Raw genomic sequence first — 6,112 nt, forward strand, 5'->3', positions numbered from 1 at the left:
AACAAGTTAAACCAAAAAAATTGAAAAATTAAAAATTTAAAAAAAAAAAATCATAATTTCTTTGTGTTATAAGTATGCTCTGTGGTTGCGGTTTATAACTGATCTTCCACATCAGAAATTTGTCTTCTTGAGATTATTGTGTGTTATTTGTGTTTCTTTGTGAAATTTGTGACATTGCATGCATCATTGGCAACGTGATTCTAAAAATCGTTTGGTAAAAAGAGTAGTAACTTTAGGTGAAATTGAAAGTGTTTTTGAAAAATTAAGCATAATGGAACAAGAACCTAATATTGCGCAAGAAAAAACACTACTTGAATATTTTTCACCTATTTCATCTAATGCTCCATCATGCATTGTTTTGCCTACTACTAATGCCACTCATTTTGAACTTAAACCTTCAATCATTCAATTGTTGCCTTCTTTTTATGGTTTAGAAAGAGAAGACCCTTGCATGCATGTAAAAGATTTCTTGGATATTTGCTCAACTTTTCGTTTTTAAAATTTTTCGGATGAATCGGTTAAGCTTAGGTTGTTTCCTTTTTTTTAAAAAGATAAAGCCAAAGCTTGGTTAAACTCACTTCCAACCGGAACCATAACAACTTGGGATCAACTTTTTAATAAATTTCTTGCCAAATTTTTCCCCATGTCCAAAACTGATAATTTAAGAAGAGAAATCTCCGAATTTTATCAAAAAGATAATGAAGAATTTTATGAATGTTGGGAAAGATTTATTATTAAAACGCCCCCACCATGGTTTTGAAAAATGGAGACTTGTAAAATATTTTTATGATGGTTTAACCCCTTCAAACCGACAAATGATTCAATCTATGCATACCGGAAAATTTTTGAAATTACAAGGGCAAGAGGCTTGGGAAGCTCTTGAAGAATTATCTGTTAATTCACAACAATGGAATTATTTTGAGCCTAGGTCTAGAGCAAATAATTCACCTAAAAGAGGAGGAAAATATGAAATTAAAGAAGAAACTGATTTGAGAACATCTTTTGAAAAATTAGCAAGAAAAGTAGAAGCCTTAGTCATAAGTCAAACTATGAATTCTCATGTTCAACCTAAAAAAGAAGTTTGTGCTAGTACTTGTCATAATGATCAATCATGTCCTTCTTTTCTTGAAACATTTTCCGAAGAGGCTAATGCATTACATTCATATGGTAAACCAAATGATAGCCCATTTTCTAACACATACAATCCTAATTGGAGAAACCATCCCAATTTTTCATGGAGACAAAACCAACCACAAATGAACCAAGGAAACCAATTCAACATGCCAAATCCGAATCATGCCCAACCAAGTCAACCTTACCCTCCACAAAGAAAGCCTTCCTTAGAAGACACTTTACAACAATTCATGCAATCCACCCAACAAATCATGCAAAATCAGTCTCAATCCATTGCCAAACTTGAGACACAATTGGGTCAACTTGCCAATGCCGTAACTGAGAGAGAAAAAGGGAGATTTCCTAGCCAACCCATCCCAAATCCTAAAGGCCAATATGAAGTAGGAATTCCAAGTCATAAAGAAGAAGCTAAGTCTATTTCAACTCTTAGGTCCGGAAAACAAATTGCCAAACCCGATTACACACCTCAAGTTGAAAAAGACCAAAGCCAACCTCAAAGTTCCAACACAAATGACTTGTCAAAAGATAATGATCAAATTCTTCCTTCCATTCCAAAAGCTCCTTTTCCACAAAGATTACTCCCAATCAAGAAAGGCAACCAATATAGTGACATCTTAGAAGTGTTCAAACAAGTAAGTATCAACATCCCCTTCTTAGATGCCATTAAGCAAATTCCTGCCTACTCCAAATTCCTGAAAGACCTTTGCACTGTTAAAAGAAACACTAATGTTCCAAAAAAGGCATTTTTAACTGAACAAGTTAGCTCCATAATTCAATATAAAAGCCTTGTGAAATATAAAGATCCTGGTTGTCCAACAATTTCATGCATCATTGGTGATCATTTTATTAACAAAGCTTTACTTGATTTAGGAGCTAGTGTGAATTTATTGCCTTATTCTGTTTATAAGCAACTTGGTCTAGGAGAATTAAAACCAACTTCTATAACACTTCAATTAGCTGATCGTTCTGTGAAAATTCCTAGAGGTATTATAGAAGATGTTTTAATTAAAGTAGATAAGTTCTATTTTCCTGTTGATTTCATTGTTCTTGATACTCAACCTGTTGAAAATGCTCATGCTCAAATACCCATCATTTTAGGTAGACCATTTTTAGCTACATCTAATGCAATTATCAACTGTCGTAATGGTGTATTGAAATTATCTTTTGGAAACATGACTGTTGAATTGAATGTTTTTAATGTTGCTAAATCTGTTGAGTGTGAGGAAATACATGAAGTAAACATGATTAACACGGAAAATATGTTTGAAATGGACATGAATGAATCTTTTGAAACTTATGCAAAAATGTTTGGAATGTGCTTAAATGTTGATGATTTTATTCATGATGTCAATTCTTTGCTTGAGTCTACCCCACTAATGGATACTGAAAAATGGAAAGCCAAAATTGAACCATGTATTCCATTAGAGCATGTTGAGTCAACTCCTGAACCACCAAAGTTAGATCTCAAACCTTTGCCCGACACTTTGAAATATGCATTTCTAGGAGAGTCTAACACTTATCCCGTTATCATTGCATCTGATTTAGATGAAAAACAAGAAACAAAGTTGTTAGATATCCTTAGAAAACATAAAAAGGCCATAGGTCGGACCATGGGAGACATTAAGGGAATTAGCCCAGCTGTGTGCATGCATAGAATTCATTTAGAAGAAAATGCTAAGCCCTCCCGAGAAAGTCAAAGAAGATTAAATCCAAACATGAAAGAGGTAGTAAGAGATGATGTAATTAAGATGTTAGATGTAGGGATCATTTACCCTATTTCTGACAGTCCATGGGTTAGTCCTGTTCAAGTTGTTCCAAAAAAGTCTGGGATCACTGTTGTTAAAAATGAACAAAATGAGTTAATTCCTACTAGAGTTCAAACTGGGTGGAGAGTGTGTATAGACTATAGAAAGTTGAATAGTGTCACTAGGAAAGACCACTTCCCATTACCCTTCATTGACCAAATGCTTGAACGATTAGCTGGCCATGCTTATTATTGCTTTCTTGATGGGTACTCGAGATATAACCAAATCCCCATTGCCCCCGAAGATCAAGAAAAGACTACCTTTACTTGCCCTTTTGGAACCTTTGCATATCGTCGCATGCCTTTTGGTCTTTGTAATGCTCCTGCAACATTTCAAAGATGTATGATTGCAATATTTTCTGATATGGTTGAAAGAAATCTTGAAGTGTTTATGGATGATTTTTCTGTGTTTGGAAATTCTTTTGATGATTGTTTGCACCATCTTTCTCTTGTTTTAATTCGTTGCAAAGAAATGAATTTAGTTCTTAATTGGGAAAAATGTCATTTCATGGTTAAAAAGGGTATTGTCTTAGGTCATGTGATTTCATCTCAAGGAATAGAAGTTGATAAAGCAAAAGTAGATCTTATTTCAAAACTTCCTCCACCTAAGACAGTAAAAGAAATTAGATCATTCTTAGGCCATGCCGGTTTTTATAGAAGATTCATAAAAGACTTTAGCAAAATTTTACGCCCTTTATGTCATTTACTTGGAAAAGAAAATGCTTTTGTCTTTGATAATGAATGCCATGTTGCCTTTGAAAAATTAAAATCCCTTTTGACTAGTGCACCCATTATTCGCCCCTCCTGATTGGAATGTTCCTTTTGAAATAATGTGTGATGCTTCTGATTATGCAATTGGTGCTGTTTTAGGACAAAGAATTAACAAGTTACCTCATGTAATATACTATGCTAGCAAAACTTTAAATGAAGCTCAATTGAATTACACTACAACTGCAAAAGAATTGCTTGCTGTTGTGTTTGCATTAGAGAAGTTTAGGTCTTATTTGTTAGGATCTAAAATAATTGTCTATTCTGATCATGCTGCATTGAAATATCTCTTGTCGAAAAAAGATGCTAAATCTCGTTTAATTCGTTGGATCTTGCTTTTACAAGAATTTGATTTAGAGATACGTGATAAAAAAGGTTCTGAAAATGTTGTAGCTGATCATTTGTCTAGAATTGTTGTTGAAACTAATCATGATTCCACCACTATCATTGAAACTTTTTCTGATGAACAACTCATGCATGTATCTTCTTTTCCTTGGTATGCTGATATTGTCAATTATTTGGTCACTGGTGAAATTCCTTCTCATTGGTCTAAACAAGATAAATCTAAATTTTATGCTGAAGTGAAAAATTTCATGTGGGATGATCCTTATTTGTTTAAATATTGCCCCGATCAAATAATAAGAAGATGCATTCCAAACTGTGATCAACCTAAATCATATCTTTTTGTCATGATCATGCATGTGGTGGACATTTTAGTGATAAGAAAACTGCTTTGAAAATTTTACAATGTGGATTTTATTGGCCTACTATTTTTCATGACACTTATATGCATTGTAAATCTTGTGAGCGTTGCCAAAAATTAGGAAGTGTAACTAGGAGAAACATGATGCCTTTGAATCCTATTCTTATTGTTGAAATATTTGATGTTTGGGGCATTGATTTTATGGGTCCATTTCCTAATTCTTTTGGTAATTTATACATTCTTGTTGGTGTTGATTATGTGTCTAAATGGGTAGAAGCTATTGCATGTCACACTAATGACCATAAAGTTGTGCTTAAGTTTTTGAAAGAAAATATTTTCTCACGATTTGGTTCACCTCGTGCCATCATTAGTCATAATGGTACACACTTTTGTAATAGGCCTTTTGAACATTTAATGAAACAATATGGCATTACACATAAAGTCACTACACCTTATCACCCACAAACTAGTGGTCAAGTTGAAATATCAAATAGGGAGATTAAGCATATCTTAGAGAAAACTGTCAACCCCACTAGAAAAGATTGGTCCCTAAGACTCATTGATGCATTATGGGCATATCGTACTGCATACAAAACGCCCATTGGAATGTCTCCCTACAGACTTGTTTATGGGAAGGCATGCCACTTACCCGTTGAGTTAGAACATAGAGCCTATTGGGCTATTAAGCAACTAAATTTTTCCTTAGACAAAGCGGGTGAGAAAAGAAAGCTTCAATTGAATGAGTTAGAAGAGCTTAGGCATGATGCATATGACTATTCGAAAAAGTATAAGGACAGAATGAAATTTTACCATGACAAAAATATTTTGAGAAAAGATTTTTCTCCCAGTCAAAAAGTCCTTTTATACAATTCTCGTTTGCATCTCTTTCCGGGAAAGTTACGCTCTAGGTGGGTAGGTCCATACATTATCCGCACTGTTTTTCCACATGGAGCCATTGAAATTGAAAATCCTAATAATGGTAATGTATTCAAAGTTAATGGACAAAAATTGAAACCATTTTTAGAATTGAAAAATGTGGAAGTGGATGAAATCCTCCTTGAGGATCCAATTTACCATGATCCTTAATTGCTCTCATCAATTCTTGGTAATATGTATTTTTCTTTATGTTTTAGATTAACTTTTTGTTTTGATTGTTGTTATCTTTTTGTTGCTCTTGACATTGCTCCAAGATGAGGTATGACTATTCTAAACTCTCAACTCTTTCACTTTCAATTTATATTTGTATTTTGATACATTGAGGACAATGCATAAATTAAGTTTGGGGTGGTGAGTTCCTATGGTTATTTCTTTCACTTGCTTATAAATGGTAGAGTACTTTTCACTTAAAAAAAAAAATTGTGTTGTTTGGATGCTAAAGTAGTTATATTATATATTTTTATATCAAAAAAAAATGTTTATTATTGTTTTTCTATTTAAAAAAATATATATATTTATTTTCTATATATATTTATGCCTCAAAAAAAAAAAAATCTTTGGTGATATCCTTTTTTTTTCCTATGATAATACTTTGATTGAGTTTAATTTTAGTTTATAAAATTATGAATCTTTATTAAGCTTTGTGTTTAATTCTTGGGTCAATTTTGCTTGAAGATTAAATTTTGAAAATTATTCATCTTGTTATGTGAAATAAAGATTTTGTTACAATAATTTTTCCAAAATTCACATAATAATTTGATGAATAG

At 32.8% G+C, this 6,112-nt stretch overlaps 1 pseudogene; it reads left to right on the top strand.

Annotated features, from left to right (window-relative positions):
• The first annotated feature begins 450 nt into the window (after window positions 1–450).
• Window positions 451–5,810, top strand: LOC133032490 (uncharacterized; annotated as a pseudogene).
• The last annotated feature ends 302 nt before the right edge of the window (window positions 5,811–6,112 follow it).

This window comes from Cannabis sativa, chromosome X (genome assembly GCF_029168945.1).
Source record: "Cannabis sativa cultivar Pink pepper isolate KNU-18-1 chromosome X, ASM2916894v1, whole genome shotgun sequence".
NCBI lineage: Eukaryota > Viridiplantae > Streptophyta > Magnoliopsida > Rosales > Cannabaceae > Cannabis > Cannabis sativa.